This window comes from Neolamprologus multifasciatus, chromosome 16, assembly GCF_963576455.1.
Source record: "Neolamprologus multifasciatus chromosome 16, fNeoMul1.2, whole genome shotgun sequence".
Taxonomy (NCBI): Eukaryota; Metazoa; Chordata; class Actinopteri; order Cichliformes; family Cichlidae; genus Neolamprologus; species Neolamprologus multifasciatus.
Window position 1 is genome coordinate 3,410,919 of NC_140454.1, and position 27,510 is coordinate 3,438,428.

General features: G+C 41.4%; 1 protein-coding gene and 1 long non-coding RNA gene across 2 annotated transcripts in view; both read left to right on the forward strand.

Annotated features, from left to right (window-relative positions):
• LOC146500019 (uncharacterized) overlaps positions 1-27,510 on the forward strand; it is a 260,198-nt gene that overhangs the window by 189,639 nt on the left and 43,049 nt on the right. The window lies entirely within an intron of this gene.
• Positions 7,303-9,890, forward strand: LOC146500024 (uncharacterized). Its single transcript, XR_014869885.1, has 2 exons — positions 7,303-7,633; positions 9,633-9,890. It is a non-coding gene; the product is annotated as an uncharacterized LOC146500024 (long non-coding RNA).

Genomic DNA, 27,510 nt, shown 5'->3' on the forward strand with positions numbered 1-27,510 from the left:
TTTCTTAAAATATGTTTGTCTTCTGATTCATTTTATGATTAAATAAATTATTTAACCATTTGAAAAATGAAGAGTCATCTACACTTTACTATCTATGTATCGACACAACAAACCAGTGTCTTCTCCCATAATACTAATATTGCTACGAAGAAAAAAATTAAACCACACATAAGTAATGACTCTTAATGCTGCAGCTATACTCTGAGCTCTAAATCTGTAGCATGTTAGCTTGCTGACATTAGAATTTATCTGAAAGCATCACCTTAGACAGGCAAACATAGAGCTAGCAAATCTAGAAAAAGAACTACACTTTAAATGAGTCTTACTACCTAACATATGGTGCTTTACATGCGGTGTGGATTTTGTGCTATGAGCACACTTGTTGGCAAATGCAGTGGTCTGACTGCTCAGATCGAATTATTCAAATGCGAAAAATCTGACAAAATGAGCTTGATTCGAAAAATAAATGCTGCAAATTTATCTTGCAAAATTACTCGGTCGGTGTGATAGCCAGTGTTGGGGAGTAACGGAATACATGTACCACCGTTACGTATTTAAAATACAAAATATGAGTAACTGTATTCCGTTACAGTTACCGTTTAAAAAGGTGGTATTTAGAATACAGTTACTTTGTTGAAATAAATGGATTACACGGCGGTACTTCCCTGTTTCATATTGTGGCGGGTCAGGACTGTTTGGGTTTTGTTTGACAGCTACGTTCTGTTGTTCCAGGCGGCAGCGTTACGGTTGCCATGGTTACAGGGTGACGCTCTCTCTCTGCGTGTTTCCTGGGTGAGAGAGGCCTTTTTGTTGTTGTTGTGCTAAGCTAACAGGCAGAATGCTACAGGTATAGCTCTAAAGAATGTAGCATCATGGGCAGTGTAGTCCGTGCTGCAGGGAGAATGGACTGTCATACACGTTATGTGTCTGTGAGCGAGGGAGGGAGAAAAAGGAAAAGTACGAGCTGTCATCGAGCAGAAACGGGAGCTGGAAGCATGTAAATATAATAATAACCACTGCAGCCAAGAAGAGAGCCTGACGAGCCCAGTTGTAAGTAAGCTATTAAGACTCGACTGTACACCGTGTTCGTGTTTTCCTCCAAAAACAATAAGTTCCGTTGGAGCAGCCTTTCAACGCCTCTCTCTGTCTCTCGCTAGCAAAGTTGACCCAGACAACAAAGTAAAGCTAGTTTTCAGCTACGAGCCGACACAGAACCCACCGTATTAGCCAGAGGTCCCTTTACTACGGTTCGGAGCCGCGGACCTTCAGTAACAGTAATAAATCACAGCAATAGTACATTCATGTAGTTGTAAACAGCATGATAATATATTAAGTAATCCAAAGTATTCAGAATACGTTACTCTCATTGAGTAACGTAACGGAATACGTTACAGAATACATTTTGGGGCATGTATTCTGTATTCTGTAATGGAATACATTTTAAAAGTAACCTTCCGAACTAGGGATGGGTATCATTTAGGTTTTATCCGATACCGGTGCCAAACCGGTACTTTTGAAACGGTGCCGGTGCTCAAACTGGTGCTTAAAGAATGGAGAACACAAAATTGGTCCAAAAACCTCTCATGTTCAGCTGTTTTTTTTTTGTAAAAAGATAACAATGTTAGCCTTTTCTGCAGCTATGGGGCATATATGGTATCACTCTTGGCTGGAAGCAGCTTAAACAATGGAAAAAACACAAACTTTGTCCAAAAACCTCTCATGTTTAACTGTTTTCCACTTTTTCTTTGGTCATTTTAGCCTTTTTGGCCAGGGTGAAGGGAGTATCTGCCATCAAACAAGAAGACAGCCGCATGTAGCTATGATGATGTTTGCTAGTTCACCTTACATGCATTAATGTAATAACGTGGTTAGCCTACTCAACGTCAATTACACACGAACAACATTAAGCTACTCACGCAGAGAAGAACGGCTGCTGCTGCATCATCATCCTCATCATTTCTGCTACACTGGCAGGGCTAGGGGCCAGGACTCTCCTCTTCGGGTTTTTGGGGGATGTTGCTAACTCCGGGTCCGATAACAGGCACCACACCCGCAGTAGATGTGCTCGGTGTGAGGTCTCGCAGCAAGCTATCAAATACGGTGCATTTCTCGGCTTTAAAAAAACGCTATGCGTCGCCAGGTGTTTCATCAGATTTGAGGTGTTACCTCCTTTGACAGCATCACAGTATCAGCTTAAAGCACTTGTTGCAGCTGCTGAGTTTGCATATTTTGCTGTGAAGTACAGCCAGACTTTGACCGCTTCGCCTTGGGCGTTTTTAATCTGTAGCTCTGCTCTAAAAGAACGTACGTACCTGGACCCGCCTACTATCCTCGGAAATGTAAAATGATTGGCTAGAATCTAAAGTGTATCACAGCTCAGGAAAATAAAGCACCGAAATGTGCGCTGCTTTTCGGTCTGGTTACTACCGTTTATGCCATCATGGCACCGGATACCGGTACCCATCCCTATTCCCAACACTGTGAATGGATGCATTAAGAACAGGTCAGTCCCCAAAATATTTTTAATACACGGATGTGTAAAGGCCTTTACAATTAAATGCTTCAGTTTTGCTCACATTTCTGCAAACTTTCTATTTTTTGTCTTGCATTAAAACTGCATCAGTAAGCTGGGCCTTCAGTCCTGATTATCTGTGGTACCACAAGAATCTACAGTCTGTGTGAGAAGTAGGGCTGCCACGATTAGTCGACTAGTCACGATTACGTCGACTATCAAAATCATCGACGACTGATTTAATAGTCGACATGTCGTTTGAAGGTTTGTAAGATCACAAAAGACGCAGGAATAAGTAGTAGGATTTAAGAGTGTAATAACAGACTGAAACAGAAGATGGCAGCACTGCATGTACAAGGATGCCAGCTGCCGTTAAACCCCGAAGAAGAAGAAGCTGTGTCCCAGAATTTATAGGGCAGCCCAGCTCAGTTTCCAACAATGGCAGCAGTTAGTTAGTTTTAATATTACTCTTATTATTCTTTCTGGGTCACAAAATAAACGTTTAACACATTTTCAGGCGAGAATGTAGCTGTGTAAACCTCAAATATCTGAACAGTTTATCAAGACTACTTATCAAGAATACTTTCAAAAGCGCTCCGACGTTTTTGGAGACGTCTGTTACCCACTAGCTCGATAGCTAGCCGGGGGCTAGGCTCACTAGAGCCGTGAGAACACCGGACTCCCGGCAAATCGTTTTCAAACCCACCGCCGTCTTTCGTTACTCAGGTTAAACATATATAAGTCACTTAGATAACTTAAAAATGTTATTGTTTGGCTTTTTTTAGTATTTTATTTGTTCCTGAGTAAATCGGTTTGGCTGAGATTAAAGTTATAGTTTTTACACAGCTGAATAAACGTCAAGCAGACAGCTGATTATCAGAAGTGTGAGATGCTCGAGAATATACTCCGGTGTCCTGTTATATTTTAGATAGCAAGGAGTTTATTAAACTTCACAGAAACAATCTGCAAACTTCATTAAAATTTATTAAACTATCATCTTGTCTTTATTTTTAGTTAGCACAGACCTTAAACACTTAAAGCTGTAAGCTAATGATAGTTATATAAGAGCAGATGCTGCTGGTGCAATAAGCTGTACGTTTTACGTCCAATAGATGCATGATCTGATTAGTCGACTAATCGCAAAAATAATCGGTGACTAGTCGACTATCAAAATAATCGTTTGTGGCAGCCCTAGTGAGAAGCACAGTCAAAATGAATTTTTCACCAAAGCTAATATATTTTAACTCGTGCAAATGTGGATTCCCCTCTATTTGTGTTGTGTGGTGCAAATTCTTGTCAAATCACCTCAATGCATAGACTGTAAGTGTGCCCTGCAAAACATCCCTTTGCATTATGTAGAAACACAGAAAACAAATTAAAGTTGAACCTGTTATGTCCTTTCATCTTGTTTGTCTGTGCAAAGTTTAGAACTTAGAAATTTTTCCCTCAATATTCATATAAATATTGGCTTAAGCTGTCTGTCAGACACATGTCTTTGTTTAACAATGAAATAAAGCACTAAACAATATTTATCAGTACTGAAAGCTTCATCACCAAATACAAAATTGTTCTGTGACTATAAAAGCTCACCATGCTTTCTGTATGAAGATGAAGCACTGCAGCTAAATTCCAGACATGTTCCCTCATTGATCCTGCCAGCTCTTCTCTGCGGTGTCTTCACTCACTTTGCTGTGTTAAATTGAGTGCTGTAACATAAAGGTCAGAGGTCAAACCCTCAGGATGCTAAACAGCCTCGTGCAGCTGCTGCTCCCTTCGACCCGGGGACCCTGATGAAAAGGCCCAGAGGATGGAGACCAAAAAGGGGGACAACAAAGCACGGAGAGGGCAGAGAGGAGTGACTGATAATAAATCAGCAATGCGTGTTCAAACACAAAAAAACATAAAACATTGTGATCATGTACACAATAACACAGATGCGCTTTAAAATGATCATTTTCTCTCCAGTTAGGCCTCCAATCATCGCTCAGTGTGCAGAAGGTACCCCGAGCTTTTCAAAAAGCTCCTCTTGAACAGATGTACCCTGCCTCTCAATGCATGTTCATATCACATGAGAGGAGTGGATTATAAAGTACAAAGCAAAAACTGAATAGGGTTTAATATGTTTTTAATATATATTTGCAGTACTGTGCCTACAGCCATCTGTAAAACACAATAGAGGTGCCATTTTTCAGCTTGACAATGACAAACACAGTGACAATGCAGGTAAGAGCTTTCCTTATTAGCAAAAAAAACACACAATGGAACACTATCAGTCATGGATTGGCCTCCACAGATCCTGAACCTCAACATTATTGAAGCTGTGTGGCATCATTTTGACAGAAAACTGAATATAAAGGAGTAGGGATGGGTACCAGTTCTGACATAAACGGTAGTAACCAGACCGAAAAGCAGCGCACATTTCGGTGCTTTTATTTTCCTGAGCTGTGATACACTTTAGATTCTAGCCAATCATTTTACGTTTCCGAGGATAGTAGGCGGGTCCAGGTACGTACGTTCTTTTAGAGCAGAGCTACAGATTAAAAATGCCCAAGGCGAAGCGGTCAAAGTCTGTCTGTACTTCACAGCAAAATATGCAAACTCAGTTTACTCAACTCAATTTACGTTGAGTAGTTTAACCACGTTATTACATTAATGCATGTAAGGTGAACTAGCAAACATCATCATAGCTACATGTAGCTGTCTTCTTGTTTGATGGCAGATACTCCCTTCACCCTGGACAAAAAGGCTAAAATGACCAAAGAAAAAGTGGAAAACAGTTAAACATGAGAGGTTTTTGGACAAAGTTTGTGTTTTTTCCATTGATTAAGCTGCTTCCAGCCAAGAGTGATGCCATATATGCCCTATAGCTGCAGAAAAGGCTAACATTGTTACCTTTTTACAAAAAACAGCTGAACATGAGAGGTTTTTGGACAAAGTTTGTGTTCTCCATTCTTTAAGCACCGGTTTGAGCACCGTTTAAGCACCGGCACCGTTTCAAAAGTACCGGTTTGGCACCGGTATCGGATAAAACCTAAACGATACCCATCCCTATAAAGGAGCCAACATCCAAAGAAGAGCTTTGAATGTCCTTCAAGAAGTCAAACGAACTATTGCTCAAGACTACTCAAAGACATTACAAGTTTGTTAGAATTGTGACTCTGTTTTTGCCTCATATACTGCATCACCATGTATGTTTGCATTTTTCAATAAACTGCTTCACCTGTTTTCCATTTTCCAAGCAAAACATAAATAAAAGAGGGATAGTTCAAGGCTTTCACTCAGTACTGTGTCTATTCAAAGTGTCCTTGTGCAACAATACAGTTGCAAGTAACCATTGGTAACAGGATACTGAGAGGCAGGGATAAATCAGTCGTACTCTGGAGCAGACCAACAGCTATATGTGCAGCAGACGTGCAGGGAAACATAAGTTACAGAGAAAGGTGGAGACACACTGAGGACATCTGCTGGACAGGTGGAGAATGGTGTCTAGTTACACCATGATAACTTCTGGCAGCAGGTATTTCTCCAGTCATGAAAGGTATCTACTGCAGGTTATTGAAACAAAAGACAGTCTTAGGAGAAGACTAATCGTAGACTGGAATCAAACTTTGAGCTGGGACAACAGACCTGTGTGGCTGTGCAGACCCATAAGTAAGTATTTGATCTGTTTGTTATCTGGACCATTTTCTACAAGGGCAAAACACGAGTAATAGGTCTGCTCCTCATTCAAAGATACAAGGATAAGCATCGATCTGATCATATCAAACTTGTCTCTATAAAACTCTTATTACTGGAAGTGAAGGAAATGCGGATTCGACATCATACGTTTGGAAGAAAGGCATAAAGTGTCGACGGGATGGAGAATTTCTCTTTCCAGCTGATTAAAATTAGTCTTCTTATAACAAAAGAACATCATGCTACGTTGCTTTTTCGACAGCTGCATGTCTGAAATGCTAACACCAACGCATCTGTGAGAGGTGCCCTCTTCAGACTGTCGGAGAAGGATTCTCTGCTAAAAGTCTCCAACGTTAGAGCAGCTCCACCACATGTAAGTGAGTGATGCCGGCATCAATCTGCATCATCCATGCCTTAAAACTTAACCGAGTACAGTGACTGGCATTAATCATGCTTTAGCTGCCAGAAACAAATATTCTATGGAATATAAATGGCACACTGTATATCGTCCGTCAGCATTTACGGATATGTTGCTATGAAGATTTTGAAACTTTGCACATTTTCTCATTATATTGATTATATAAAAAAAACTGTTCAGGCAGCATCATCACTTCTTGCAAACTAAGAGCATAGAGATGTAATTTCCATAAAACAGAGCTGACAACAGTGGAGCAGAGACATGAATGCACAGCTCAAATAAGGACACAATATAATAATGCAGTCTAAATGATATTAAAGTAATTGATTTTAGTGTCCAGATTTCCTGTTGTAGTGCTTTATATTCTTAAATAAGAAAAACACAAACACAACAAAAATCTGGGCCCAAGGCTTCAAGTCCCACTGCTGCCTTCTTTGTTGATTTTAGCCAAAAATAAAATGCATGAACATCCCACAAGCTTTGGTTTAAAGCCCTTGTAGCTCTGACGATACAGCAAACTTTAATGGAGCAGTTTAAAGAGAGAAGTTTCTTCATCTCTTCTTAACCTCTCATCCAACACAGGGCTATACTGGAGCTGGAGCAGTGCTAACCACTGCACCTCTGTGTGTCCTCTGTCCCTATCAGACTACATAACATTTTTCTCTGCTACCATGGTTACGGCATCAGATTATTAGGGGTGCAACAATATTGAACTGTTCGATACAGTGCTTTCGGTTCAGTACGCATATGTATCGAACAATAGAAAATTTTTAATTTATTTTATCAACTTTTCTTCTGACGATGCTGTCTGTGTTGAGCGCTCAGTGGATCTGCGTTCGACTTCTCCGCCTAGGCTGCACTGTCGAGCGCAGATCCACTGAGCGCAGCGCAAGCTAGCAAGACAGAAGCTAAGCTCGTTGCAACATGGCAAATTGAACCTCCTCCACCCTCATTCAGATCTGGCGTTTGGAACTATTTTGGTCTTCATGTGAAGTATGACCCTGAAGGTAAGCGCGTCATGGACTAAAGTAAAACAGTATGTTGGATGTAGGGTTGCCAACTCCCTGAGAAATAAATAAGGGACACCTCGTGGCCAGGGCCGGGCGACCCAGTTGTCTTCACCCTTCCCAGTGTGGTGAATTTTTTAGCTCTTTTTTTGTGTGTGAAATTATTTTTTTTAACCATTTGACTTGAATTTGATTTAAGTAGATGCGTATTCTTTGTGATATCAACACATGGGAAACAAAAATCATTTAGCCATTTATTTTTAGCTCAAAATGACAACATTAACACAATAAAACAGGTCTCTTTCTTAAACAGAAGCCTGTCATGCTTAACTTTTGATAATAAAAGTAAATCTTTCTTTAAAAGAACTCTGTCCTGCTTAACTTAAAATTATATAAATTAATAGAAAACAATAGAAAGAAAAATATTCTTGTAACAGTGCACATTTAGTGCATTTAGTGCAATTGGCTTCAGCAGAGGCATTATTTCAGCTTTTGCTCCCGTTTGTAAACCCACTTGTTCCCATGATTACGCGTCATAACTCATCATCATTATTCATCTATGTATTACTTTTATGTATTACTCATCTATTTGTTGTAATCATCTATCCTTGCAGTTGTTTATTACACAAAATAAATTATATTATCACACTTCTGGCCACATAGCGCTGATATTCACTGCACATGCCCATTTTAACCTTAACCAGAGGGTTTAAAAACAAACAAACCAGTGTTTACCATATCTGGTTCTGCCGTGGCCTGGTAGACAAAAATTGGTTAAGGGTTCCCCGAGCTTTCACGCCCCTCATGTTCTTCATGTGCCCACCATTAGAAGCACGCCTATGGAAAAAGTGCGCCGGCACACAGTGCAGTGCGCTTTATAGGTGTTATCGTGCACTTTTCCAGCCAGGTGTTTTCCTTTTCCCATTCTTCCCTGCACTTTTGCAGCCTTTTTTTCTTTCTCTGAGAGGAACAAACATTGCTGGTCTAATGCTGGGCTCACACTGTGCGATTTTTGGCCCATTTTGAGCCGATTTTTGAGTCGTGCGACCAATTTGGTGATCGGCCCGATTTTGGCCTTCATCGTGCATCGTGTAGTATACGTGGGGTAACGAGAAGCGATTAACACCTCATGACCAGCTCCCGATCATCAATCGCTCGTGAGGGTGTCACCGCAGCCGCTCACACTGCTCACGCGCAAACACGTAAACGTCGGTGAAAAAGACGGAGCAGCACGGCTGTGCAGCGTGTGATCTGGACTCAAGCGATGGAGGCACAACTTGTAGAACTTTGGAAAGCTCATCCGAGCCTTTTCGATGTGGCATCACCAAATTATCACGACCACAACAACCGTGAAAATAGTTGGATTTACATTGCTGCTCAATCACAGCTGCCTGATCATGTTTGTCATTAGTAATTTAGCAAAGTTGATGGTGGTGTGTGTCTGTGTGAGTGAAAGACAAAGAGGGAGAGCGAGCGACAGATTTTCTGTTATAACCTTCATTTTATGGAGGCACAGTGTGACTCAGGTCGCATCAGAGCATCGGGCGGTATAGTGTGAGACCTGCATCGTGACCTACGAACTTATAACCCATGCGAGCCAATCGTGCAGTTTGAAAATCGCAGTGTTTGCCCAGCTTCAGGTGTACTGTCGTCTGAGACTTGCACCGCAGTGTCGGCGTTTGTTTCCCTGTTGGCCATGCTTTTTGTTGTGGTCATCTGTTGTCTTCCGGTATTGTCTCCGCAAGCGACCTTTCCTCAACCAATGAGATGAGCGGTAATCTGAATTGTCATACTCGAATTGTCATAAGTGTGCTGTCAGCTCATTGGTCACAAAGCAGGGGCGGGGCTGGGAATTATGTTTTCAAACAAAGCGTTAATTACATTAAAACTTATAGACTACTTTTGATTCTCACTGTATTACGGGACAAAGTGCGTCCCTTATTAGCTCAATACGGGACGTGTACTTTTGTTTCTAAATACGGGACGATTCCGTTTTTTAAGGGACGGTTGGCAACCCTAGTTGGATGTGCCACGCAATGCTCAATTACATGGGTGGGAACTAGTGCGTTAGCGCAGTTAGCTCGTTAACGGAGATTTGCCGTGTTGTGGCGTTAACGTCATTTCAGATTTATGCTGACAGCACTAGTGGGAACACAACGAATATGACTGCACATTTACTCCAACATCATCCTAGTGCAAAGACAAGTGGAAGCAGACAAAAACAACAAGCACGCATGCTACAAACTTTACCCGAGTCATTTAGACAGCCATTAGCACATGATTCTCCTTATGGGGACCTGATATGTTTAATATGCTGCTGAGAATATAGCCCAGAAGAAGCGTATAGTATAGCTTTTATTTTGGAAAGAGACATTTCTCTGTAATAAACTCTCTTTTCCAAAGATGAGGGATTTCTCGATCAGATAGATTTTTTTTATTACTTTGTTGTTTCAGCAACATTAAATTTAAAAACTGTACATTTGAGTTAAAATATATATTTATAATTTTAATAAATGACAAATGAAAAAAGCATGAACATTTTTTTGTATCGAACCGAACCAAACCGTCAATTTTGTGTATCGTTGCACCCTTACAGATTATGTGATTTTAGGGACATTTAATGTTGCTTTTTTGACTGACAGGCATGACATATTCTTCATTGTTCTCCTATCAACCATATGGAGTGCTATAAGTCGTGGATTGGCCTCCCCACAGTCTGAACCTTAACATTATTGTGGGATCTTCTTGACAGAGAACAGTACAGAATGTCGGCCAAGACGCCCAGAGAACTATTTTGTGAAAACTACTTGAAGAAATATTGACTTTCAAGCTCGTTAGAATTGTATAAAGTGTATAAATTGTCTTGTATAATTTATTATAGCACATATTTTAATACATTTCTACACCTATTTCCCATTTTCCAAGCAAAATGTAAAGAAACGAGGTGTAGCTCAAGACTTTTGCACATTTTAGTTTTGTATAGCAGTGAATTTGTGTGAGTGGCTTCAGCTGACCTGTATCTATTTCCCTTTAATTCACTGATATCTTTCAGCCCGACACTTGAGGCCAAGCAGCTTGTCAGGCCACCAGTCTGTGCCCCAATGACCAGTCTGCTTTTAAATCTAACAACAGTTGACATGGTGTTTGCACTTGTTGCTCTACTCTGAATTAATGTGCGTGCTCATCCGTGACTTCAGTACCCGATTAAAGCTATAGGAATGCTTAACAGCTTTATATGTACCTTTCAAACTGCAGTACTCACCCAGCAGAGGAAGGCATGGAGTCAAAATGCAGAACAAGGTTACTGAGCTGCAGGAGCATCAGACTGGTAATTACTGAGGCAGCTACACAAATACACACACATTCAGACACACACACAGGCATCCGACATCTGCAGGCAACTGGTGCCATGGCAGCTAGCAGCTAATTGGATCATTGTCTGCAAAGGAGAGAGGAGGAGCGAGGATGAGGGAGGAAAAAAAAGAGTGGAAAGCAGGCAGGGGAGAGAAAACGAGATTAATGAGACCAACAGCTCTCAGAAGACTGCTGGGCAAGGTGAAACTCACCAGGGATAACAAGTGCTGTGGATTCATCTGTTTTCTACCAGTTATACGAAAAATAATTTATATATGATAGCCACGCACATCACCTGGTTTTCTGCTAAATATATGCGACATTTAATCATTCCGCTTGGTTTGATCCCCGAGCTAAAATACGAGATTACTGGTTGTGCGAAGAAATATGAGAATTTCACATGAAAAAATATGCAAGTGCACCGTTACTTAAAAACTCCACTAATCAATATTTTTCAGTGAATGGAGCAAAAGTAGCGATCAGATAATCCCACAGCTCAGCGTAGCTGTTCGGGCCTCTTTTGGCGAGTGCTTTAGGTTTTATGACACATTTACTGCTTCAGTCTCATAACGCTCGTCAACATTGTTTACGGCAACAGCAGGCAACTCTTTTCAGCAAACAAGCTCTGTTAAGCCCACTACTTTCTGTCCAGCGCCAAACAAACAAACAAATAAAAGCCTATTGAATGGCCATCGCATTCGTGTACATACTGCCATATCATCCACCAACCAGCAGGCTCAGTGGGCAGTTATTACCTCATAAAATGGGTAGTGAGAAAAGCGAGAGGAGAAAAAAGAGGACAGGGAGGGGAAAGCAAGATAGTGGAGAGTGGAGCAGATAATAACAAATAAATACAATACTAAATGCTTTTAGTCCAACTGTACCTGTGAGAAAGACACTTGGATAAAGTTAAATCTGAATAAATTGATTCTTTAGTTGACTTTGTTTAGCATTAGTTAACTCGGATAGTTGGTCCAGCTCTTCTGACCATGACTGATTTTAATGTTCACAGCTGAGAGTCAGAGTTGGGGCACCAACACTCAACCTGCTAGCTAGCTAGCTACAGTATTAACACTTCATAATCAGCAAACTTGGTGTTGGGTGTTATAATTCAATTTAATTCAAGCGCCAAATTGCAACAACAGCTGCCTCAATGTGCTTCATATTCTAAGGTAAAGACTCTACAATAATACAGAGAAATCCCCAACAATCAGACAACAGCGTCAAGGAAAAACTCCCTTTTAAACAGGAAGAAACCTCCAGGCTCAAGGAGGGACGGCCATAGACTAAACATGGCCTCTGCCATTTATGGTAATATTTTCATTGTTGTTATTTTTGTTGCTTGTCAGATTGTTTATAACATGATAGTGATTAGAGCACATCAGGGAGTGCCCCCTGGAGTTTTTGTATGGTACTGACACTGTATAAGTGCTACTGGGTTAGGGTTAGGATATAAACCTTCATTTAAAGGCTACACTGATTATAAATATTTTCCAGCCAGACTTCACTAACAAAACTTCAAATGAGTCTTTTTATAATCTTTCTGCTAAAAAAAAACCAACTACCGTATTTTCCGGACTACAAAGCGCACCTGAATATTAGCCGCACAAGCTAAAATCAGGGGAAAATCCTGTTTTGTACATACATTAGCCGCACCTGACTAAAAGCTGCAGGTGTTTCAATGTTGACTTATCATATGTAAGAGAATATGCACAAAGGGAATTGTCAGGAAAGAGATGGCTGTTTGGAGACACACCCCTTTATTAATATTTTGAAAAACAAGTTATGGGTACATATTTGCATAACTTTTTAGGTATATGTACAAATAGCGGTAAATACAAGTATGAAACATGTACTGTGCTTCATAAATGAGTAACAAATGTAGTACATAACAATAACCTACAGCACACCAGAAAAATAGATTGGGACTACCTTTTAGGCTCAGGTGCAGTGACACGGCTTTAACAAGAAGAAAAGTCAGTCATTCACCACCATCTTTCTCTTCTTCCTGCACTAAAACCACCAAAGTCCTCTTCTCCAGTGTCGGATACGAACAGGCTCAGGATGGCTTCGTCATCCACTCTCAGCTTCTTTCCTTCGTCGTCACTTTCAAAACCAAACAAATCCTCGTTGTCAGTGTCGGAGTTGAACACCCTCAGAAGGGCTGTGGCGCTGTCCTCCTCCGTTGGTAATCGTGGATGTTTTCACACTTTTCCACGCTGTCAGAATCCACCGGTGGAGTTGAGCATAACTTGCCTTTCGCAAGTTTATTGCCGCTCATCATCCACGCCTCCCGCTGAACGCGTAGCGCTACTTTGAAGTTTGTTTTTCGCGCTACTTGTACAGCACTATGTTGCCTGGCGGACGGACATGTGACCAACATACCACTCTTGAACCCCGATCCTTCCGCCAGGCAACGTAGTGCCGTACAACAGCGGAACAAACAAAACAAATCGTCTTACGATATGACAAAAATCATGGACAATCCATAGAAAAGCCGCACCTGACTAAAAGCCGCAGGGTTCAAAGCTTGTGCAAAAAGTAGCAGCTTATAGCCCGACAATTACGGTAATCTAATAAAATATGAATGACATATTGAAATACACTCACCAGACAATTTATTTAAATTGGATTGAGATGTGGTGACTTTGGAGGACATTTGAGTAAACTCATTGTCATGTCCTAGAACCCAGTTTGTATGATCTGAGAGCAGTGACATGCTGTGTTATCCTGCTGGAAGCAGATGGGTACACTGTGGTTGAAGCGCCTTGAGGCGACCTTTGTTGTGATTTGGCGCTATATAAATAAAATTGAATTGAATTGAATTGTAAAGGAACAGCCATAGCCTACCAATAATACTCAGGTAGGCTGTGAAAATGAAACATTACTCAGTTTGTACAGAGGGGCCCAAAGCTTGCCCCCACACAATCACCCTGCCAGCATCAGCCGGAGCCACTGATACAAGGCATTATGGATTTATGCTTTCATGCTGTTTACACCCAATTCTGACCCTGCAATCCAAATGCTTGAGCCGCAATTGAGGCTTATCAGACCAGGCCACATTTTTCCAAACGTCTGTGGTCCAGTGTGAGTCAGTGCAAACTATAGCATCAGTTTCCTGACAGTGGTGGTGCTGTACTCCTTCTGCTTCAGGGGTTGACTTGTTGTGCATTCAGAGATGCTCTTCAGCATATCTGGAGTGTAATAAGTGGTTAAATTAGTTACTATTTCTTTTCTATTAGCTTAAAACAATCTGATCATCCTTTTCTGACTTCTGGCATCAGCCAACAGAACTGCTGCTCATTGGATAGTTTCTCTTTTTTGTCCACTTCTATGTAAATCCTGGAGATGGGCAGGAAAATCTGAGTAGAACAACAATTTCTGACATTCTCAGATCTTTCTTCCTCATTGCGATGCTCGGTTTGAACACCAGCAGGTTGTCTACACGCCTTGTTGCACTGACGAGCAGTTGAACATTCGTACCACATGAAACGACTGGTGAGTTTCTATTAAGGAGATAACTTTGGAGTTTCCGAAAGGTTTATACGAGCTTCATTTTGTGTCCCTGTGTGTGTTCTCTTTTTGAACTGTCTGACATCCACAGGAGTCACCTTTGAGCAAGTAGTGTTCTTCAATAAAATCATTAAAATCGTAAAGCAATAAGCCACAAATCTAGTCTCATGATACTGTTGTTTCTGGCAGTAAGAGGAACCAGTTTCACAGAAACTGTGGAAAGGGAAGCAGACAAAAATCGGATTTTGACAAGTGAGGAGGAAATACCCACTGCAAGGGGAAATCATGCCCTTGTATGCCGCTTGTAAAGAGCTTATTTTGACTACAAGTGTTGATCTTTATTGTTAGTGAAAATAAGGGAAAAATTAGTGTATGTGTTTTTGTCTGGGAGCTGTAGGGGCAGTGTGACTCATATGGATCGTCTAGTGAGACAATCAGGCCTGGAAGCTCCATTTGTGTGTGTGTGTGCACTTGTGTGTTGCAGTGCTGATTGAGGGAATGTCACAGAGCACTGAGAAGGAACCAGGCCAACTGCCACCAGAGTGCTGGCGGTCAGCTTTGGACGGACTGTCACAGAGGCCCGCTTCTCTTCCACATTGCCTCCTTCTCCCTGTTGCTCTCCAAGCGCTAACAGCAAACTGTCTGGATGATCGGTGTGTAAGTGTGTGCACGTGTACGTGTGTGTGTGTGTGTGTTCACTGGCCTATATTTGACATCGGTATAGCCTTATAGCCAGATGGTAATGATGCCCCACTGGCCTCCATGTGGAAAAGAAACGCTGACACGTTGTGAGCGCTGTGGATGTGAAGCAACTATGAGCAGTGACAGGTCCAAAGCTTCTGCTGTCACCGCTGGACACAGCGAGGACAGACGGACGGCACACGCACTGACCGAACTATTAAACCGATATGTGTTTATTACTGTTGAAACTCCATTAAACTCATTTTGTTAAAAAAACAAAAACACAATATGTAAATTAAGTAAATGTCTAGAAACTAAAAGCCCTGCTGCAAAGCTGTATCTCTGGTTCACAGGCCAGACATGAATCAAGATGATTAGCTTTCAGTTCCTGAAATGCTGGCCTTAAAAAGGAAATGATGCTTAAACGTTTTCCCTTTAAAGTTGTGTCGCTCTGTTCTTGTAGTTTCTCGTGAATTCTCTGCTCTGAAGTCGCACGAGGTCAGAAGCCTGACAGTCTTTGCTTTGAAATTCTGAGTCAACTTTAGAGAGTTAAAGGGCCGCTCTGTCTCTCTTCCACAGCATGTCTTTATCCTGTCTTCCTTCTCTCACCCCAACCAATCACAGCAGATGGCCCCGCCCCTCCCTGAGCCTGGTTCTGCTGGAGGTTTCTTCCTGTTAAAAGGGAGTTTTTCCTTCCCACTGTCGCCAAAGTGCTGCTCATAGGGGGTCATATGATTGTTGGGTTTTTCTCTGTATCTATGAAGCGCCTTGAGGGACTTTTGTTGTAATTTGGCGCTATATAAATAAAATTGAATTGAATTGAATTGACATTTGTTTTGGAAATATAAATGGAGGAAGTTCCATTACCTTACATCTGAATATGCATTTTGTATGTATAGGGTTAGTAGTTCATAAATCATTTGCACTGAAGCAAAATTAATATTTGTGCACATTTTTGTATTTGGGGTTCTTTAATAATAATAATAATAATAATGGATTGGATTTATATAGCGCCTTTCAAGGCACCCAAAGCGCTTTACAATGCCACTATTCATTCACTCTCACATTCACACACTGGTGGAGGCAGCTACAGTTGTAGCCACAGCTGCCCTGGGGCAGACTGACAGAGGCGAGGCTGCCATATCGCGCCATCGGCCCCTCTGGCCAACACCAGTAGGCGGTAGGGTGAAGTGTCTTGCCCAAGGATACAACGACCAGGACAGAGAGCCCAGGGATCGAACCGGCGACCTTCCGGTTACAGATCGAACCGGCGACCTTCCGGTTACAGATACGCTTCCCAACCCCCTGAGCCACGGTCGCCCCAATATTGTGTTGCTGTAAGTGATTGAAGCAGGAATTCAGAACTGTATACAAGTTATTGGCATTATGAACTCTGATAATACTTCTCTTCTTTCTTGAAGTCTTGAAAATTACTTGTGCGCTCAACTTATATGTCATATCAGTAGGACTAATCTCTTCCTGTTGGTCTCTTGAGCAGACCGTGGGACAAGTGCAGAGTATTTTGCTGAAATAACAGTCTAGCAAAATAAAAAATAACTCATTTGTTGAGTTAGTCCAGCTAAAGAGGATTCTTTAAGATTTCCCTTTTTTGTGTACCTTCCATCAACCTTGATTATTGTGATGGAAAACAGTTGTGTAGGGGAGATTTGTGTTGTTGTGCGCTTTGTTGCAATTCTAGCAGAGCAGATCCTCCATCGCTGACCTGAGACTCAGAAGCAGAGGATCATGTATGCATGTGAACTGAATTGCTCTGTGTGTTGTGTGGTGGAGCATGCTTCCTCTTCCTTTTCCTCTTCAGTGAGGGCCGACACACAGGAAGCACCAGGTGCAGGAAACAGACAAATGGACTTGCTCTTGTGCTCTCTCTCTCTCTCTCTTTCTCTCACACACACAAAAAAATCTGAACAAATATCAAAAGGTTCGTCTTCCTTGAGTTTCCCTGTTAGACCAAAGAGCGGCTCCTTCTCCAGATTAACAGACCTGCCTCCCCGCCGAGCTGGTCCTCCCTCTGTTGAGTCCTTTATCTGAGATCTCGCCACATCGACTCACCTGCCTGCTCACCCTCCTACGACACTCAATCAGAGCAGCGCTCCCCTTCTAAGAGTCCTCCTCCGATCGATCAATTAAGCAATCGCACACACAAAATCTGGAACATTCTTGTGGGCCGCTTGTCTGTAGACTCACTTAGATTACCTTAACTTCTCTCTGTCAGTGACACCAGTCCCTGTAAACCAATCTGTCCTCTGCAATCCTGTTGCTGTTGTTAATAAATCATCTGAACCTTGACTTGATCTGCTTTGCATTTTGCTTTTGAGTCCACTTTGCTAACGACCCTTTGACACATGACATCCTCTGCAGCTAGAAACTGTTGGCATGATGAGCTTCTAAAGCTCAAGCTTGTGAAGCCAACTTTGTCTAGAAAGAAATACCTGTTTCCCTTCAACCATTTTCCTGTGAGGAGAAACGGGTTCTTCAGTAGCTCTTTGGTTTCCTCTTTTTTTATTTTTTTACACTGTTTCAAGTTTGATGATTACAGACTGACAGAAGAGACACAAAGAGCTCAAGGCTTTTAACTGCACAGACAGGAGGAATTCACAGTGCTCTTTCAGGTCTTTTATCAAAGGCTAGAGTCTGATGAGAATCATTACCTTTTTGATTAAAGGAAAATTCCCGTGTTTCTTTAGAACCTACAGGCTCTAACCTCTGCAACAGCGCCAGCACCGAGTCCATTAGGGAAAGTAAAGCAAGCTGAGAATCGACAAGTCTTAAAGAAATCCTGGCCTTGGTGAGGAAGACTCTTCCCTTCAAAGCCCCACCATCATTAAAGTGATGTCCAGTGTTGTGCACACTGTGGCTGCAGAGTGAGAGAGTTTCATTTCCATGATGGACCACGAGCTTCTGCTCAAATACAGTTATCGATTCAGCCGAAAGTACCACAGGGCACAGAACACTTTACAATATAGTTCGTAAGTTTCTCAAATACAGTTTGGTGCTCATAGCAGAACAGGCAGTACTAAACTTGTAAGTTTAGCTTGTTTTTTGCTTTTTCAAGCAAAAAATAGGCTTGTCTGTAGACAAATTTCACATTTTCACATGTTTTAGCTGCTCTGCTGTGCAATGACTTCTATGTTTACACCAAATGTTAGCTGAACACAGTGCTTGCTCCACATGAACATGCATGTTAAGTAAATTAGTGGCTACGAATTAGCAGCAGGAGTGAATGTACGCCCGTTTGTCCACGTCAGCCCTGTGATGAAATCAGTGGACAGATTATAATAAAACTTGCTAAAGAACACTATATATTAGCAATTATAACTAATAATAATAATAATGTTACAGTTTTTACTTATTTCTATCCAGTTAATCGTTAGATGGTTTACAACTCAGTTATAAACTAGCTACTACACATTATTAGTTAGGATTTTGTCGTGGTCTGCAGTGGGTGGCTGGAATTTCCATAAGGCTCCTGAACCTACCTGGGATCCGCCCCTGGGCAGGGCCAACTCCTCCAGCTCCTGCACACCTGGAGCCTATTGCAGGCATCAAGCCAGAGGGATTTAAGCCACACGTTGATGTTCATTCACTGCCAGTTTGTCATCAACACATTTGCTGTATTCACCTTGGTTCACGCGCCACCTCCAGACTCAGGATACCAAGCAATCATTTTGAAAATCTCTCTGTGCCTCACCTGCCTGCCATCACACTCCATCTGAAGCCCCGGATCTCAGGTCAGCCTTTCCACGCCACTCAGCCCCCCTGGATTCTCTCACCCCCCTCTCAACGCTCCATGTCCCCTACTGCAAGTAAGAATTGCTACCCTTACAACTTGCCACTTCAGAGCTGCCTCCACTACCTCCCTAACTCCACTATCTTCTCTCTTCAGTGTGACTGCTCCCTGCTCAGCTCCACTCTGCATCTCAGGCCTCATTCCCTCGCCCTAGCCACGTTTCCCAGGCCACGCCTCGTCAAACTCCACGTCTTATTATTTTTTGTCTTTGCTATGTTTTTTGCACTTACGCCTAATAAATTGTCACATCATCTGCTGTCTCTGCTCTGGGTTTCTGCACCTGAGTCCCGTTCAGTACAGGCCACTCGGCCCCGTGACAGATTTAAGTGTTTTTTGACAATAAGCTGGAAAATAAGTAATAAGGCTCTCTTCCTCAGCATATCTCCAAAAGTTGAATCTGTTCATCTGGACGTAGCGTTTTTTGTTTTTTTGTTTTTTTGTGTGTGTTTTTTTTGTTTTTGTGGGACAAAAAAAACGCTACGTCCAGATGAACAGATTCAACTTTTGGAGATTTACTTTCCTGGATGATTGAGAATGCATCAAGACGCTCCTCAGCATATCTTCGTATTGTCATCCTCTCCTCACTCCGACTGCTCCCAACAGATGGCTGCCCCTCCTGCCTGGTTCTTGACATTTCTTCTTCTTAAAAGCGAGTCTTTCCTTCTCATTGTCACCAAAGTGCTTGCTTTAAGGGGGTCATATGACTTTTCTTTGTATTATTGTAGGGTCTTACCTTACAATATAAAGTGCCTCGAGGCAATTTTATAAATAAAACTGACTTGTTTAATGTGCTTTTAATTTCCGATGGTTGTTATGTGTTACTGCAGTTTATATCTCTGCACTGGTCTAAATGTCGATGGTCTGAAACATTTGGAAAATAGGAATCAGAACACTTTTAATCCCTGAAGAAATTAAGTTTTCTCATGCATGCACTGCTGTTCCATGTAGTGTCCATTGGTAGGTTTGCAATTGACCTCCAGATCTCAATGCCAGTCCATGAGAAAGCATTATGGATTGCATTACAGTCATTAAAGTTCTGATAAGTGTGAGTAAAGTTACCACTTCTGCTGGCTACGGATTCATCTCCACAGAAAGACGAGGAATAAGAAACCACCGAGAAGACAGGAGAGAAGAGGAAGGAGGACAGGGTTTATTCTGGTAAACACTGTCTGAACTGATGTGCAGCGAGACGGAAGAGGAGAAAATAGAGGCTGTTGTTGAAGACAGCAGCTCGCCCTCTCTCTCTCTCTCTGGATCTTGGCGTGCACTGAATAATTTAAAGCTTTACAGTACAGCCGGTGATAAAGTCAATCAAACAGCAGCAGCTCAGACTGAGACAGAGAAATGGAGGTAGAAACATCACTGCTCGATATTTGACTCTCTGTGATAAGCAGAACATGTCGCGCTCATCGTCTGCACAAAGAGGACAATTTCCAAGATTACTGTTCTAGATAAACCTGTAATGGCACCATATCAAATCTCAATTTTACCTTGTCATTTTTGGGAGCCTTATTTGAGCTGTGTGTCTGCTTCTGGGTGTTCGTCCTGTGCAAGGTGGAAGGAGAAGAGTATAACGATGCTGTGCAAATACAAAAATTAAAAATGAAATCTTTATATTTTTAATTCATTTAAAAAATGACAATGACTATAATTTTTTAACCCTTTAAAACCGGTCAGAGCGGGCACGCTCTGTTTTGCGTAACTATTTTTAAATCCTAGTAGCACTGCAACCGTGTAAGCTAGCGCAATAATTTTTTTTGCATATGAAACCGGAGGAGTTGTACTTACATCTTATGCCATCAGCTTGTCCTCGGTCACAGTTTCCTTCCACATATAGCTTTGCAAAAACTGCATAAAAAGCACTTGCAGCAACAAAAACATAATATTCCACAAACACGCTTTGCCGATCAGCTGTTTGTAACACTTCCTACGTCCATCAGCGTGAACTATCGCATGTCCACCATGTCCTGCCTGAAACCGGAAGTGACGTCATTTTGCGGAAATGTAGTTTTTTACCATCAGGGCCTCATGAGCCTATACTGGTGTTTTTAAAAGTTATCTTTGACTTTATGACTTTCTGTGTGGTTTCTGGGATGCTTAGGACTCATATTGCACTGCTGGAAATAGTTTATTTTGATGCATATGCTGCTTTTTTGCAAATTTGCATTATAATATTTATTTTCGTTTTTCCTGCAGTGTATAAAAATTGGTGTATTTCAAAAATAAAACTATGAAGACACTCAAAATAAATTTCCTGTGGTGGGAAACTATTTTGTGCAACTTTTTTGTATTTACAGTTTTGAGGGTTAAGCCTCTTAAATTTCTCTAACTAGAAATATATGTTAAAAAAACAAAAACGATTTTCAATTTTTTTGTAGTTTATTGCAATTTTTTGCAATTTATGTAATTACTATGCACTTAATGCAGACATATTATTAAAATCTGGGCTATAATGGTTGTATTGATGTATATCAACTTGAAATACTCCCCAAAAATGGCTCCACAGCAGGTAAAAATATAATATAAGCTCTGGCGGACTTGGTTCTATGGTAGGTCTTAAAGGGTTAACTAATGTGGTTAACATGTTTCCTGCACAGAAGACTGAAGACTGATGCTCTGGTGAGAGCAGACACTCTCCACAGGTTATACTTTTTTTTCTTATTAAAAAATATTTGACTGTGGAAACCTTTAAGTTTCAGATGAAAAATCCTCAGGTTGAAAGCTGCTTGCATTAACAGAAAACCTGTAAATTCAACTGAAAGAAATCAGAAATTTATTTATTTATTTATTTTTAAAAAGACTGTTTTGCAGGAAACCAAAGACAAACCGGCTTTTCGAATGACATTCACGCACCACGTATGTGCGTGTGTTTAGGTGTGTGTCTCTGCAAGAGAGTGTGAGAGAGCTATTGAAGTGGAGTGAGGAGGAAGAAGAGACTGACAGGGAGACAGAGATTAGCAGTGATAGCAGGCTAATGTGTGTTTGACCTCCTGAGTGGCTGTAAGCAGCAGATAAGGTAAAGACTTGATTGCCTGTAGACCTCTGCAGACACTCACTGTAATTAGTTCATCTATCTGAACATGTAAAGACAGAATTTACACAGACCACTTCTCTCTGCTCCAGTGGCCCACGGGAGTACACACTCCTGACCTTTGGCCTCTGCATAGTTAGCCGCTAAAGTCTCAGAGAAGTTGTTTGACCCTTCTTTCCTCCCACTGTTAGCATCCTTATTATGCAGGCACGCTTCCATATGTGTAAAAAGAATAAATGGTGTTGGAAAAGTCTAGAGAACACTTTTGTTTCAGAGTATAATGACTGGGCAAAACTCAAACCAAGAGACGAGCAGTTAGATGCTGTCAACCTTGACTTCTTCTCCAAGCTTGTGTTTAAAACTTAGGAAGACAGAGTCACAGCTAATCAGAGTTCCCACCTTCAGAAGCTGGCAGGCGCTGCATTGAGTCTGGCAGCAAGAGATGAACCAGAGCACCAGGAGCCCAATAGCAGAGAAACACACCTGTCCAAGGGCAACACAGTGGGAGCTCTGGGTTCATTTATTGACTGCAAACACTTTACAAGGGCAAGATACTCCTCCACAGGCCAAAGGAGCATTTTATTAAACAAACTGTTAGAGGACTCGACCTCTAAAGTTTAAAGGTCAAACTGACCTTCAAGCTACAGAGCATCTGGTCAAAATGTTTTTACTAATGTTAACTATTAACTTTTAAAACTGTAAATGGACCGATATCACTCACTGCCCATTACTGCTCGCCAGTTGTTAATCTGTGAAGAGTTAGTATCGTCACATATTTCCAACGGTTTTGAAGAAAAAGCTAGAGGCCGCAGAAACTTAAGCACTATTTAAAAAGTTGTGGTCAGTTCATCCTTTGCTTTTCGTGCCCCATAAAGACAACATTTGATGACCTCGCCTGTACTCGAATTGATGCGTTTTGACACCTCAGTGCATATCAACAAAGATGTGGTTTAATAACCATCAGAATAGTTTCTGGTTTTTGCAGATGTAGCTGCTGGCAGAGTCCACCATCACTAACTTCTGATGCACACTCAGTCATTTTGTTCTATAAGCAGGCTCGAAATGTGACAGAAAGCACTCAAGGGCTTCAAGGGTTTCTCCTTAACCCTTTAAGACCTACCATAGAACCAAGTCCGCCAGAGCTTATATTATATTTTTACATGCTGTGGAGCCATTTTTGGGAGCATTTCAAGTTGCTATACATCAATACAACCATTATAGCCCAAATTTTAATAATATGTCTGCATTAAGTGCATAGTAATTACATAAATTGCAAAAAAGTGCAATAAACTACAAAGAAATTGAAAATCGTTTTTGTTTTTTTAACATATATTTCTAGTTAGAGAAATTTAAGAGGCTTATCCCTCAAAACTGTAAATACAAAAAAGTTGCACAAACTAGTTTCCCACCACAGGAAATTTATTTAGAGTGTCTTCATAGTTTTATTTTTGAAATACACCAATTTTTATATACTGCAGGAAAAACGAAAATAAATATTATAATGCAAATTTGCAAAAAAGCAGCATATGCATCAAAATAAACTATTTCCAGCAGTGCAATATGAGTCCTAAGCATCCCAGAAACCACACAGAAAGTCATAAAGTCAAACATAACTTTTAAAAACACCAGTATAGGCTCATGAGGCCCTGATGGTAAAAACTACATTTCCGCGAAAATTACATCACTTCCGGTTTCTGGCAGGTCATGGCGGACATGCGAAAGTTCGCCCTGACGTCTATTCCAACGTAGGAAGTGTTACAAACAGCTGTTCGGATCGGCAAAGCGTGTTTCTGGAATATTATGTTTTTGTTGCTGCAAGTGCTTTTTATGCAGTTTTTGCAAAGTTATATGTGGAAGGAAACTGTGACCGAGGACAAGCTGATGGCATAAGATGTAAGTACAACTCCTCCGGTTTCATATGCAAAAAAAATTATTGCGCTAGTTTACGTGGTTGCAGAGCTACCGGGATTTAAAAATAGTTACGCAAAACAGAGCGTGCCCGCTCCGACCGGTTTTAAAGGGTTAAGTTAAGGTAAGTTAAGCTGTCTTTGGATTGGTTGCCCCTCTCAGAAAGAAGGTTTGAAGAGCAGGTGGGCGGGTCTGCTGTGCTCACAGGCAGAGCTGTGTTCCAGTGATTAGGGATGTCCACTTCCTTTGACGTCATTCCGATGCTTTTAAGATTTTTAAGATGTCGATGACTTTCAAATTATAAACGAGAGTACCTGATAAATGGTACTCTGGTTTGCAGGGTTACACAGCTGACCCAACATGTTTGTGCTTTAGTTCTGGTGAATATAGTTCTAGTATTTTATCTGTACTTTGTATTTCTACCACCTGTTTCTGTGTGATGCACCTCAGTGTATGGATGAAAGTTACTAATCAATCTTTACTTGCTACAAGTGAGAGACATGAATAATTATGCTTACCTATCTCTCTGTCTTTCTTTCCCTTTATCTGCAGTGGAGGAGCCTCAGGGTATAACTATCCACCCCAAAGCGAGATGCTGCAGGAAGAAGCTGAGAGTGAAGCAACACCTGTTGGTCTAATTGGAGTTTGTTTGTCGCAGAGAATATTTAATAAAGTTAATTTCACTTTGATCTGGGCAAAAGCTAAAGAGACCTCCGTATCGCCTCCATTAGGTCACAGGATGCCAGATCTGAATGCACTGAGGAGTAGGGATGGGTATCGTTTAGGTTTTATCTGATACCGGTGCCAAACCGGTACTTTTGAAACGGTGCCGGTGCTTAAACGGTGCTCAAACCGGTGCTTAAAGAATGGAAAACACAAACTTTGTCCAAAAACCTCTCATGTTCAGCTGTTTTTTTGTAAAAAGATAACAATGTTAGCCTTTTCTGCAGCTATGGGGCATATATGGTATCACTCTTGGCTGGAAGCAGCTTAATCAATGGAAAAAACACAAACTTTGTCCAAAAACCTCTCATGTTTAACTGTTTTCCACTTTTTCTTTGGTCATTTTAGCCTCATCATGGCACCGGAAACCGGTACCCATCCCTACTGAGAGCCTATAATGTTTACATGTATAATGTTTGACGTTTAATATCTAAATCGCAACTTCCACAGCAGACGGCGTCCCGTCACTGGTACTTCACACGTCGTTGTTTCTCTAGGCAACAAGACCACTTGTCTGATTTAGCGGCTTAGCAAAGAAAGCTGATAATAATAATAATAATAATAATGGATTGGATTTATATAGCGCTTTTCAAGGCACCCAAAGCGCTTTACAATGCCACTATTCATTCACACACTGGTGGAGGCAAGCTACGGTTGTAGCCACAGCTGCCCTGGGGCAGACTGACAGAAGCGAGGCTGCCATATCGCGCCATCAGCCCCTCTGGCCAACACCAGTAGGCGGTAGGGTAAAGTGTCTTGCCCAAGGACACAACGACCAGGACAGACAGCCCGGGGATCGAACCAGTGACCTTCCGGTTACAGATACGCTTCCCAACCCCCTGAGCCACGGTCGCCCGAAAGCTGATAACCACAGTTCTGAGACCAAATATCTCGAAATGGGTTTTTAGGTTTTGTCAAGCTTAATGCAGGGAAACTCTGGCTATGTCAAACTTGCTTTGTAGTACAGTCTCGTACTTGTGGTCTATTTGTGGTTCCCGGGATATTTAAAAGTATTTTACATTTCTCTTCTTCACTCAGTTGTTTTTGCTGTCTATATGTTTAATGCATTGAATCATTAGTTATTATTAATCTCTGGCTCTCTTCCACAGTGTGTCTTTTGTCCCGTCCATATCGTACAATATCTGTACAACACATGTATGATCCCCTTGCATCAGTCCTACTAATAGGATTGTTGGTGTTTGTTTACTGAATGCAGCTGGACACAGTGGCAGGATGCACTGATTCCTGATCCTAAACAACATCCACGTTATAAAGATCAGATTTAGCCACTGTGACATCACCCACTGGTTTCATACACGGCGATATCGGTGGGCGATAAGCTACCAGCCAACTCATTATCGATTGTTTATAAGTTATACAAGCACAATACAAAAACACAAAGCTATTTTCGGCTGCTCCCTTATTTACAAGGAGTCGCTAACACGGGCAGCTTTGCACATTTGATTTACACTAAAACCCCAACACATTTGTGTCTCCTCCTCACACCAGAGGTCTTTTGAACTGCAGCAGAAACTTCTTGGGCTGATGGTACCTTGAAATAAGCCCCAGTATTTGTCAGATAAGCCTATTAAAATGCTCCAAAGGCACCGACAGCACAAACAGCTTCAGAGACTCCAATTAGTGGAAGTGGGGCCAACAGGCTACAGCTGAATGTGCTGGGCCACCTTCCAATCAAGTCAACCCCTCCCCCATGTTGTAAACATGCTTTATAATATGAAGTTCGATATGGACTGACTTGCTTTCCCTGACAGACTTATGTCATTTGCGCTGCAGTTTTTGGCATAGGCAGTTACTCTGACATGCCATGTGAAAGAAAGATGATCGGTTGAGGGTACATTCATTACAGCAGTCCCTTTGTGTGCTTTCTTTTTATGCTACACGCTAGGCTAGCAAGTCTCGGACCTGTGAGCCGAGCACACAGAAATGACATTTGTGCTGATAGATTTTCATCAAACTCGTCGGAAAAGCTTCAAAAATTTACAGCGTGTTTCCTTTTTGTTGAGCAATCAGAATTCACTTTCTCGTGTCACCAAGGCCGGTTTCTGTATAAACAAATTAAAACGAATGTCGTGCTTCTTACTGCAGCGCCCATAATATGCAGCAACACACTTACTCTGGCAAATTTCACAGCAGGCTGACTCCTTTCTATTAGACAAAGAGCTGAGAAACGCTGCAAAGCTTCAGTGCTAACATATTATTTAAGAAGACAAGCATGCAGCGTGGTAGAGAACTGTAACTACTCTCTGTCACTAAAAGTCCATAATTAACTCAATTTGCAAGCATTAACTGTATGAACATCTTTGAAATCACAGCCACAGTCGTCGAGACACAGTTTTGACCTTTGAACCAGTTAGATGCCCTTCATGGCTACAAATTAAATTGAACTTTATTATATTAATATTATTGAAATAAAAACAAATGTATGTATTCCCTGCATCTCAGTCATTGCTTAGTTGGAATGGAGCAGATATGAGGGGCAAGAAGACGGCACATTTTGAGGTTGAAGTTCAGTAGACTCGTATCTTTCCATTACCTAACTTCACTAATCCGACTGCACAACAACTGCAATCACTCTAAGTGGTGTCATGGCGGTCTTTATCAAGTCATTAAGAAAATGAAGGGTTTCTAAATCATGAAAAAAAAGCCATTGGGTCTATATGACCAATCATAAAGGCTGACAAGCGTACATGCTTCATCTCTCTTCATTCTTTACTATCATTGCACAGTCACACTGTACATCAGAAGCTGGGGTATTGTCCCACATCAGTGCAAGCAAATGACAATAATTAAATACCATGTGGTTCATAGTCATGTCAGTATCTCTGCCCTAACATTATCATCATAAGTCTGTTTGACAGT